This window comes from Triticum aestivum, chromosome 2B (genome assembly GCF_018294505.1).
Source record: "Triticum aestivum cultivar Chinese Spring chromosome 2B, IWGSC CS RefSeq v2.1, whole genome shotgun sequence".
Taxonomy (NCBI): Eukaryota; Viridiplantae; Streptophyta; class Magnoliopsida; order Poales; family Poaceae; genus Triticum; species Triticum aestivum.
Window position 1 is genome coordinate 666,475,543 of NC_057798.1, and position 12,873 is coordinate 666,488,415.

A 12,873-nucleotide genomic window follows, 5' to 3' on the forward strand; every position below is an offset into this window, starting at 1 on the left:
CCAGGTTTGATAAATCACACGGTCGTGCGGTTGGCCGACCGGCGCCTATCACACACCTTTCTGAAACCCCTCCCTCTCCTCCGGCGGCGGCAACAGAGGCGATTAGGGTTTTGAGTGGACACTAAGGAGCTGACTGTTTCTCAATGTCAGGGCGCAGTGCATCGGCGGAGAAGGCGTGAATTGCTCCTCTTCTGGCGCCGGGAAGGGAACTGCTGGATCATCCAGCTCCGTGCGAGCGAAGATGGAGGCGACGATGGGAAAGATGGATATCACTGAGGAGGAGGCTACACCCTGGTGATTGATAATGTTCCTACTGGAGTGAAGCCCAAGTGTTTGGTTGCGGGGAAGATCTTGTACCGTAATCTATTTCATATACAGACGATCTCCAACGCACTCCACTTGGCTTGGGGAAACCCTAGGGGCCTTGTGATCCGTCCGCCGGGAGAAAACATGTTGTGGCTGAATTTGCAAGCCAGCAGGACAGATATAGGGTCTTGGATGGATCGCCATGGCATGTGAGCAAACATGCGGTGATACTGGAGCAATTTGAAGAGTGCATGCACCCAGAGCCCAAATTTGATAAGTTCTAGTTATGTGCGAGACTTATCAATCTTCCCTGCAACATAAGAAATGATACATGGGTCTTCCCATGGCATGGCAAATTGATAAGGAGGCCAAAGTGGTGCCGATTGATCCTGTTGTCGGCTTCCTGAGGGCTCGAGTTATAGTTGACGTGAGGAAACCCTTGAGGAGATGGATTGTAATTGACTCAACATTGAGAAACAACAGGTGATTGGTATGACATTTAGTACGAGCACGCTCCTTACTTTTGGTTCTCATTTGGCAGGCTAGGGCACTCTGATCTAGTTTTCCCATACCCCGGGTACTAGAGATGAGAAAGGTAATCTTCCATTCAAGAGCAGTCTGAGGGCACCAGAAGAATGCAAGAAAACGAGTGTTGGAGACAGTTCTACACGTGCAAAGTAGGCATGAGGCTAAGTCGAGAACTCCAAGAACAGTGCTAACGCCGAGGTGACGTCCCACAAGAAGAGGAACCAACATCAAAAGAAACATAAGGGTGGGCCGCAACAGACACAAGTTTATAGGAGAGTAGAAGCACCCCTGATGATAACAAATGGTGCAGTTACTTTGGCTAATGAGAATGATAAGTCTCGGCCTGATGGGAACGAGTCTGATCATGAGAAGAAACCGACCCCCCCCTCTTCCAAATATTCAGCAGCAGCTGGAGAGCATCCCTGCCAGTCATATTGAGTTTCTTAAGCTGGAACTGTTGAGGGATTGGGAACCATCGATAGTTCATGAGCTTCGCAAAATTATGAAGCAAGAAGGTCCCACCACTAGTACCATTACGTGCTATGCAAACGGTTTTTAACCCCTTTTTGCGACGACATTTTAAACCGTCGCTTGGTCAGTGTGTGCGATAGGGGGGTCCTTCCCACACGACCCAGAAACTGTCGGGGATGGGCAAGCGGCTACTGACGATTTCCATAGAATAAATGTCTGAGAAGTCACGCTTATCCCACATGTATATGTCTAAGAAGTCTAATCATGTTATCTTGCTTAAGGCGTTACTCTGTTCTTTATGAACTTAATACTCTAGATGCATGTTGGATAGTGGTCGATGTGTGGAGTAATAGTAGTAGATGCAGGCAGGAGTCAGTCTACTTGTCTCGGACGTGATGCCTCTATACATGATCATTGCCTTGAATATCATCATAACTATGCACTTTTCTATCAATTGCCCAACAATAATTTGTTTACCCACTGTATGCTTTTTGTTCGAGAGCCTCAAGTGAAAACTATGGCCTCCGAGTCTACTTTTATCATATATAAAATCCAAAAATACCTTCCTGCAATTTATTTACCATTCTTTTATTTACCTTGTTGTAATTTATTTACCGCTCTAGTAGCAACATCCTCAGCTGAAACTTTCACACAATCCTCCAATATGTGAACAACATATCATGACTTCCTTTTCTTCTCCTCAAAGTTCAAAATGCTTTGTTTCATTTCATTTCTAGTCTCATCAGGAACCTTCATGCATATCTTTGCATCACCTCATTCTCTGGCTACATGATGCTTGAAATGATGAATGCTACCGCCTTTGAACATGTCATTGTAGTACATGCAACATACCATCCTCTTGTTTACACCACGAAGAACTTCAACACAATGTGCCCATGATAGATCATATTTCACTTTGGTTCTCGATCTTGATGGTTGTGCCTGTAAAGATTGGTCCTCAAATGACGAGTTGCCAGTGCCGCCATCAGTTCCTGTCATGTGTGTCTTGGACAAACCCATCCTTCTGTTACAAGTCTGCAATTCACAAATGAAATGCACAACACTATCAACCAAATAGCAAGTAAAAGCAACACAATACTCTACTTATTTATCAAAAACTATCATATCTATTATTTAACAACAATTCCCATCATGACAATGAACAAATAGTAAACCAATATACAATCCCACTATAATTATTTTTGAATAGTTCTCATCAGGACAACAAGAAAAAGTAACACACTACAGAAATCACATATGGAATTATGCATGCTCCATGCTTCATGCTAGAATCTTAGAATAGAAGGATGGAGATTGGCGACATAGAAGCGAATAGGCCAATAGGAAGATTGTATCATTCACATTTCCTACTAGAGTCAGTCGTCGGGGTGTCCTAGTGAGCACGTCTAGAGTTTTGGACTCGAGGAGCTGAGCAGGGGGAGGTTTGGAGGTGAGACCATCATGGGAGGCACAAGGTGGAATGACTGCTGGCCTGGTCGATTCGAACGGAGCGGAGGACGGGAGACCCGGCGGCGGTGGCAGCTCTCCCCGACCATCAACACTCAATAGAGACAAAGGTGGTAGAGGCGGTGCGGGACGACGGGAGTGGCAACACGGCTGGTGGTGTGGTGGTGGTGCTGCTGCGAGGAGCGGTGAGGATAGGTAGAGGCGACATCGCTGTGCCATGTGAAAGCAAAAGTGCTCCCTGGGTGATTTTGGTAATTAATGTCAACATATGTCTTGTTCGACAATATTTCTACCTAGTATATTTCAGATAAGTTCAACATTGGAGTGGCATGTACATGACCAAGAGGATGTGGAACCCCTTCAAGATGCTAAGGACAAACATTGGCAAAAGCTCAAGACTCTACATTTTTCATTTTAGTGATCCAAGATCACATTGAGTCCATAGGAAAGCCAATACTATTAAAAGGGATGAGGTGTTGCTTAATGGCTTGCTTGCTCAAAGTTCTTAGTGATATGCTCCAAATCCCTCAACCACTTTCTCACGTATGTCCTAAACCTAAAAGTCAAACTCGGTCCCACCGATTTGATCTATCCGGTGCCACCGAGTTCATTTGACATAGCCACTGCCAGAAACCCTAGTCACGTCGGTCACACCAATGGGATCTCAGTCTCACCGAGAAGGGCTCGCAAATTCTCTGTGACCTGTTGCAACAATTTCGGTCTCACCGAGTTTGTGCAACCGGTCCCACCGAGTCTGCTTGACCAATACTTAGTTTACTTATTACCAAAATCAGTCTCACCGAGTTTGCGTAATCGGTTAAACCGAGTTGAGGTTTTTACCCACCGAGTTGACCTTGTCAGTCCCACCAAAAAATCTAACGTCCACATTTTGACCTAAATCGGTTTGACCGAGTTTTACCATTCGGTCTCCCCGAGTTTGGGAGTCTGTGTGTAACGACTAGATTTTTCTGTGGAGGCTATATATACCACTCCACCCATTCTTCATCGTGAGGAGAGCCATCAGAATGTGCCTACACTTCCAGCATTCATTTTCTGAGAGAGAACCACCTACTCATGTGTTGAGACCAATACATTCCATTCCAACCACAAGAATCTTGATCTCTAGCCTTCCCCAAGTTGCTTTCCACTCAAATCATCTTTCCACCATAGCCAAATCTGTGAGAGAGAGTTGAGTGTTGGGGAGACTATCATTTGAAGCACAAGAGCAAGGAGTTCATCATCAACACGCCATCTATTACCTTTTGTAGAGTGGTGTCTCCTAGATTGGTTAGGTGTCACTTGGGAGCCTCCGTCAAGATTGTGGAGTTGAACCAAGGAGTTTGTAAGGGAAAGGACATCGCCTACTTCGTGAAGATCTACCCAAGTGAGGCAAGTCCTTCGTGGGCGATGGCCATGGTTGGATAGACAAGGTTGCTTCTTCTTGTACCCTTCATGGGTGGAGCCCTCCATGGACTCGCGCAACCGTTAACCTTCGTGGGTTGAAGTCTCTGTCGGTGTCAAAACCGGCGAATCTCAGGTAGGGGGTCCCGAACTGTGCGTCTAAGGATAATGGTAACATGAGACGGGGGACACGATGTTTTACCCAGGTTCAGGCCCTCTCTATGAAGGTAATACCCTACTTCCTGCTTGATTGATCTTGATGAATATGAGTATTACAAGAGTTGATCTACCACGAGATCGTAATGGCTAAACCCTAGAAGTCTAGCCTATGAGGTTATGATGATTGTGGCTTAAACCCTAAAAGTCTAAACCCTCCGGTTTAAATAGACACCAGGGGGGACTAGGGTTGTACAAGGTCGGTTACAGAGAAAGGAATCTACATATCCGAGTCGCCAAGCTTGCCTTCCACGCCAAGGAGAGTCCCATCCGGACACGGGACGAAGTATTCTGTCTTGTATCTTCATAGCCCAATAGTCCGACCAAAGTATATAGTCCAGCTATCCGAGGACCCCTTAGTCTAGGACTCCCTCGGTAGCCCCTAAACCAGGCTTCAATGACGATGAGTCCGGCGCGCAGATTGTCTTCGGCATTGCAAGGCGGGTTCCTTCTCCGAATACTCCAAAATAAATTCTGAACACAAGAATCGTGTCCGGCTCTGCAAAACAAATTCCACACGCACCCGTAGAGAATATAATATTTCACGAGTCCAATCTGCTGACAATTTTGGTAGTACGACATAACGTCATTACCCAACCATGATTTTGAATCATTTTCTAGCCTGCTGCCCCACGTCTTGGGGGGCAGTTTTTATTGGCACGTCTTGTCAAAGCAGAGATCATGTCCCATCATTACGGGATTTTCATCAACACGGGCATGGGTAACCCAACCGTTCTGTTGGCATAGTTCCTCGAGAATAGGCATGTTTTAAGGCCACGGAGGGGACGCTTGATATTCGTCACCTTTATAAAGGGTTTATGGCCTGTCCTCTTTCTTCTATGCTAGTTCTTCCCTCGGCCTCCCTCCTCAAGTTCCAACACCCAAGGGTCAATCCAGTCGCTTTGAGCTTCCGGACATGTCCGGACCCAACCTTCAAGGCCGGTGGATGGCATCTTCTGTCATAGAGGAAGACATCTCGAAGCTTAGGGAGGAAAGATACTTGACTGCGGAAATCTACCACAGGCTTCCTGCTCAAGGGCAGGTTATTCCTACTCCCAGATCCAATGAGAGGGCCGTGTTTATCTCTCACTTCCTTCGAGGGCTTGGATTTGCTCTTCATCCCTTCGTTCGAGGGTCATGTTCTATTACGGGCTAGATTTCCACGATCTAGCTCCAGACTCCTTCCTCCACATCTCGGCGTTCATCACCACGTGCGAGGCCTTCCTCCGTATTTCCCCACCACTTCGGCTTATGGCTCAAGACCTTTAACGTGAAACCAAAGGTAATCGACTAGAAACAAGCGGAGTGCGGAGGCGCTTCAATAAGCAAGCTTATCAACTCCACTTGGCCAAAGGGCTCCTTCGCAGAATCCTCAGACTTATGGCAGCGGGAGTGGTTTTACATCACCGAACCCCGCGGTACAAAGCGGGTAGCTGCTCCTACATTTTGGTCCGGCCCTCCGCCATAGCTCGCATCATGGATTAACAAGGGGCTGGACTGGGGATCTACATATGAAGTGCGGACGCTGCAAAGCCGCATCTGGAGCCTCAATGAGAAGGACACTGGTCTCATTGATGTAATCCAAGTAATGCTAGTCCGCTGGATCTTACCCTGTCAGCGACGCCCTCTCCGCATGTGGGAGTTTAATACATAAGGTCCACGGACTCTTCAGCACCTCTCTGGCACGATGCTCAGAGAGATGTGGAAATTATTATTCGGTGCATGAAAAAGGTGGCCGGATACTACAGAAGACATCGGTCTTGACTGCAACCATCCGGATACTCCGGTAAGTACTCGACCCCCGAACATGATTCAGTCAAATTATTCGTGACAATGTACTGATAAAACTCTATCCGACCAGGGCTGGATAAAGAAGGCGGAGAGAATCAGGTGTTCGGCTCCACTTCCCGAAGATACTGCCGATCCGTTGTTAACAAGGATGCTGGCTCCGGCGCCGTATCAAGTGCCGGCGGGGGAAGATGAAGAGGAGAACAAAGAGGCCCAAGGCAGCTTCCACTCCGGAGTCTCACCGGGCAATTCGCCCGGGGAGATTGAAACCCCCGCTTCCAAAGATGAAAGGAAAGGGCAAACTAACATCCCTTCTCCCCATGGGAAGAAAAGGGCCGCCTCGGAAGACTCGGAAAGAGAAACTTCTAAGCGGGGGAAGGTATCCCAGTCAGGGGGTGCTGTTGACACTCAATCACCCTGCAAAGATAGGCCCTCAGCCGCATCTTAAGTGAATCCGGGTGTTTTAAACATGTCCCGTTCTTTTCTGGCTATAAGGGTAATATTTTAAACTCATGTTTGCAGTCCGGCACGCAGCCTTCCTCAACAGTCCTCCTCTTTGAGGGATCTTCTTTCGGAGATGAGGGAGAGCGATACGCCTCCACAGATCTCCCTGCATGGTAAGGCAGACGACGATGAGGTGTCGTCCTGGAGGATCCTTCCCGATCTATGAGTGGCGCAAGGGACAGTGAGGACCGGGGCCAAACGTAATAATAAATTAGTTATTATTATTATATTTCCTTGTTCATGATAATCATTTATTATCCATGCTATAATTGTATTGATAGGAAACTCAGATACATGTGTGGGTACATAGACAACACCATGTCCCTAGTAAGCCTCTAATTGACTAGCTCGTTGATCAATAGATGGTTACGGTTTCCTGACCATGGACATTGGATGTCGTTGATAACGGGATCACATCATTAGGAGAATGATGTGATGGACAAGACCCAATCCTAAGCATAGCACAAAGATCGTGTAGTTCGTATGCTATAGCTTTTCTAATGTCAAGTATCATTTCCTTAGACCATGAGATTGTGCAACTCCCGGATACTATAGGAATGCTTTGCATGTACCAAACGTCACAACGTAACTGGGTGGCTATAAAGGTGCACTATGGGTATCTCCGAAAGTGTCTGTTGGGTTGGCACGAATCGAGACTGGGATTTGTCACTCTGTGTGACGGAGAGGTATCTCTGGGCCTACTCGGTAGGACATCATCATAATGTGCACAATGTGACCAAGGGGTTGATCACGGGACGATGTGTTACGGAACGAGTAAAGAGACTTGCCGGTAACGAGATTGAACAAGGTATCGGCATACCGACGATCAAATCTCGAGCAAGTACAATACCGCTAGACAAAGGGAATTGTATACGGGATTGATTGAGTCCTTGACATCGTGGTTCATCCGATGAGATCATCGTGGAACATGTGGGAGCCAACATGGGTATCCAAATCCCGCTGTTGGTTATTGGCCGGAGAACGTCTCGGTCATGTCTACATGGTTCCCGAACCCGTAGGGTCTACACACTTAAGGTTCGATGACGCTAGGGTTATAAAGGAAGTTTGTATGTGGTTACCGAATGTTGTTCAGAGTCCCGGATGTGATCCCGGACGTCACGAGGAGTTCCAGAATGGTCCGAAGGTAAAGATTTATATATGGGAAGTCCTGTTTTGGGCACCGGAAAAGTTTCGGGTGTTATCGGTAACGTACCGGGACCACCGGGAGGGTCCCAAGGGTCCACCAAGTGGGGCCACCAGCCCCAAAGGGCTGCATGGGCCAAGTTTGGGAGGGGACCATCCCCAGGTGGGCTGGTGCGCCCCCCCCACAAGGGCCCAAGGCGCCTAGGGTTTGGGGAGGGGGCGCCTCCACCTTGGTTGGGGGGCAAGTTTCCCCCTCTTCCCCCCTTGGCCGCCACCCTAGATGGGTTTGGGGCTGCCTCACCCCTTGGGGTGGGAACCCTAGAGGGGACGCATCCCCCTCCCTCTCCCCTATATATACTTGAGGTATTTGGGGCTGCATACATAAGAGTTTCCACCTCTCCCTGGTGTAGCCCTACCTCTCTTTCTCCTTGTCTCTCGCGGTGCTTGGCGAAGCCCTGCTGGATTACCACGCTCCTCCATCACCACCACACCATTGTGCTGCTGCTGGATGGGGTCTTCCTCAACCTATCCCTCTATCCTTGCTGGATCAAGGCATGGAAGACGTCACCGGGCTGCACGTGTGTTGAACGCATATGTGCCGTCCGTTCGGCATTAGGATCTCCGGTGATTTGGATCACGACGAGTACGACTCCTTCAACCCCGTTCTCTTGAACGCTTCCGCTTAGCGATCTACAAGGGTATGTAGATGCACTCTCCTTCCCCTCGTTGCTAGTCTCTCCATAGATAGATCTTGGTGACTCGTAGGAAAATTTTGAATTTCTGCTACGTTCCCCAACAGTGGCATCATGAGCTAGGTCTATTGCGTAGATTCTTTGCACGAGTAGAACACAAAGTAGTTGTGGGCATTGATTTTGTTCAATATGCTTACAGTTACTAGTCCAATCTTGATTCGGTGGCATTGTGGGATGAAGCGGCCCGGACCGACCTTACACGTACACTTACGTGAGACAGGTTCCACCGACTGACATGAACTTGTTGCATAAGGTGGCTAGCGGGTGCCAGTCTCTCCCACTTTACTCGGATCGGATTCGATGAAAAGGGTCCTTATGAAGGGTAAATAGCAATTGACATATCACGTTGTGGTTTTTGTGTAGGTAAGAAATGTTCTTGCTAGAAACCCATAGCAGCCACGTAAAACATGCAAACAACAATTAGAGGACGTCTAACTTGTTTTTGCAGGGTATGCTATGTGATGTGATATGGCCAAGAAGAATGTGATGAATGATATGTGATGTATGAGATTGATCATGTTCTTGTAATAGGAATCACGACTTGCATGTCGATGAGTATGACAACCGGCAGGAGCCATAGGAGTTGTCTTTATTTATTGTATGACCTGCGTGTCATTGAACAACACCATGTAATTACTTTACTTTATTGCTAACCGGTAGCCATAGTAGTAGAAGTAATAAGTTGGCGAGACAACTTCATGGAGACACGATGATGGAGATGATGATGATGGAGATCATGGTGTCATGCCGGTGACGATGATGATCATGGAGCCCCGAAGATGGAGATCAAAAGGAGCAATATGATATTGGCCATATCATGTCACTATTTGATTGCATGTGATGTTTATCATGTTTATACATCTTATTTGCTTAGAATGACGGTAGTAAATAAGATGATCCCTCATTAAAATTTCAAGAAAGTGTTCCCCCTAACTGTGCACCGTTGCGAAAGTTCGTCGTTTCGAAGCACCACGTGATGATCGGGTGTGATAGATTCTAACGTTCACATACAACGGGTGTAAGCCAGATTTACACACGTGAAACACTTAGGTTAACTTGACGAGCCTAGCATGTACAGACATGGCCTCGGAACACAAGAGACCGAAAGGTCGAGCATGAGTCGTATAGTAGATACGATCAACATGAAGATGTTCAGCGATGATGACTAGTCCGTCTCACGTGATGATCGTACACGGCCTAGTTGACTCGGATCATGTAATCACTTAGATGACTAGAGGGATGTCTATCTGAGTGGGAGTTCATAAGATGAACTTAATTATCCTGAACGTAGTCAAAAGATCTTTGCAAATTATGTCGTAAGCTCGCGCTTTAGTTCTACTGTTTAGATATGTTCCTAGAGAAAACTTAGTTGAAAGTTGATAGTAGAAATTATGCGGACTAGGTCCGTATACTGAGGATTGTCCTCGTTGCTTCGTAGAAGGCTTATGTCCTTAATGCACCGCTCAGTGTGCTGAACCTCGAACGTCGTGTGTGGATGTTGCGAACATCTGACACACATGTTTTGATAACTACGTGATAGTTCAGTAATGTTAAACGGTTTAGAGTTGAGGCACCGAAGATGATTTCGGAACGTCGCGAAACATATGAGATGTTTCGAGGACTGAAATTGGGATTTCAGGCTCGTGCCCACGTCAAGAGGTATAAGACCTCCGACGATTTTCTTAGCCTGCAAACTAAGGGAGAAAAGCTCAATCGTTGAGCTTGTACTCAGATTGTCTGAGTATAACAATCACTTGAATCGAGTGGGAGTTGATCTTCCAGATGAGATAGTGATGTTTCTCCAAAGTCATTGCCACCAAGCTGCTAGAGCTTCATGATGAACTATAACATATCAGGGATAGATATGATGATCCTTGAGATGTTCGCGATGTTTGACACCGCGAAAGTAGAAATCAAGAAGGAGCATCAATTGTTGATGGTTAGTGAAACCACTAGTTTCAAGAAGGGCAAGGGCAAGAAGGGATACTTCATGAAACGGCAAATCAGCTGCTGCTCTAGTGGAGAAACCCAAGGTTGAACCCAAACCCGAGACTAAGTGCTTCTGTAATAAGGGGAACAGCCACTGGAGCAGAATCACCCTAGATACTTGGTAGATGAGAAAGCTAGCAAGGTCGATAGAAGTATATTGGATATACATTAAGTTAATGTGTACTTTACTAGTACTCCTAGTAGCACCAGGGTATTAGATACCGGTTCAGTTGCTAAGTGTTAGTAACTCGAAATAAAAGGCTACGGAATAAACGGAGACTAGCTAAAGGTGAGCTCACGATATGTGTTGGGAGTGTTTTCCAATCTTGATGTGTCAAGCATCGCACGAGTTTGGTGTCTGCGTTGAGCATAGACATGATTGGATTATGTCTATCGCAATACGGTTATTCATTTAAGGAGAATAATGGTTACTCTGTTTATTCGAATAATACCTTCAATGGTCTTGCACCCAAAATGAATGGTTTATTGAATCTCGATCGTAGTGATACACATGTTCATGCCAAAAGATATAAGATAGTAATGATAGTACCACCTACTTGTGGCACTGCCATGTAAGTCATATTGGTATAAAACGCATGAAGAAGCTCCATGTTGATGGAACTTTGGACTCACTCATTTTTGAAAATTTTGAGACATGTGAACCATGTCTATTGGTGTATATGCATGAAGAAACTCCATGCAAATGGACCGTTTGGACTCACTTGATTTTGAATCACTTGAGACATGCCAACCATACCACATGGGCAAGATGACTGAAAGCCTCGTTTTCAGTAAAATGGAACAAGAAAGCAACGTGTTGGAAGTAATACATTTTGATGTGTGCAGTCCAATGAGTATCGAGGCACGCAGTGGATATTGTTATGTTCTTACTTCACGGATGATTTGAGTAGATACTGAGTATATTTACTTGATGAAACACAAGTCTGAATTATTGAATGGTTCAAGTAATTACAGAGTGAAGTTGAAGATCATCGTGACAAGAGGATAAAATGTCTATGATATGATCATAGAGATGAGTATCTGAGTTACGAGCTTTGGCACGCAATTAAGACATTGTGGAAATTGTTTCACAATTAATACCGCCTGGAACACCATAGTGTGATGGTGTGTCCGAACATCATAGTTGCACCCTATTGAATATGGTGTGTACCATGATGTCTCTTATCGAATTACCACTATCGTTCATGGGTTAGGCATTAGAGACAACCGCACTCACTTTAATAGGGCACCACGTAACTCCGTTGAGACGACACCGTATGAACTATGGTTTGGAGAAACCTAAGTTGTCGTTCCTTAAAAGTTTGGGGCTGCGATGCTTATGTGAAAAAGGTTTCAGGTTGATAAGCTCGAACCCAAAGCGGATAAAATGCATCTTCATAGGACCCCCCAAACAGTTGGGTATACCTCCTAATTCAGATCCAAAAGCAATAGGGATTGTTTCTAGAAACGGGTCCTTTCTCGAGGAAAAGTTTGTCTCGAGAATTGAGTGGGAGGATGGTGGAGACTTGATGAGGTTATTGAACCGTCACTTCAACAAGTGTGTGGCAGGGCACAGAAAGTTGTTCCTGTGGCGCCTACACCAATTGAAGTAGAAGCTTATGATAGTGATCATGAAGTTTTGGATCAAGTCAGTACCGTACCTCGTAGGGTGACAAGGATGCGTACCACTTCAGAGTGGTACAGTAATCCTGTCTTGAAGGTCATGTTGCTAGACAACAATGAACCTACGAGCTATGGAGAAGCGATGGTCGGCCCATATTCCGACAAATGGTTAGAAGCCATGAAATCCGAGATAGGATACATGTGTCAGAACAAAGCATGGACTTTGGTGGACTTGCCCATGATCGGCAAGCCATTGAGATAATGGATCTTTAAGAAGAAGACGGACGTGGACTGTAATGTCACCGTCTATGAAGCTCGACTTGTGGCGAAGAGTTTTTCACAAGTTCAAGGAGTTGACTACGATGAGTTTTTCTCATTTGTAGCGATGCTTAAGTCCGTCGGAATCATGTTAGCATTAGCTGCATTTATGAAATCTGGCAGATGGATGTCAAAACGAGTTTCCTTACCAGTTTTCATAAGGAAAGGTTGTATGTGATACAATCAGAAAGGTTTTGTCGATCCTAAGGATGCTAAAAGGTATGCTAGCTCCAGCGATCCTTCCATGGACTGGAGTAAGCATCTCGGAGTTGGAATATACACTTTGATAAGATGATCAAAGATTTTGGGTTCATACAAAGTTTATGAGAAACTTTTATTTCCAAAGAAGTGAGTGGGAGCACTATAG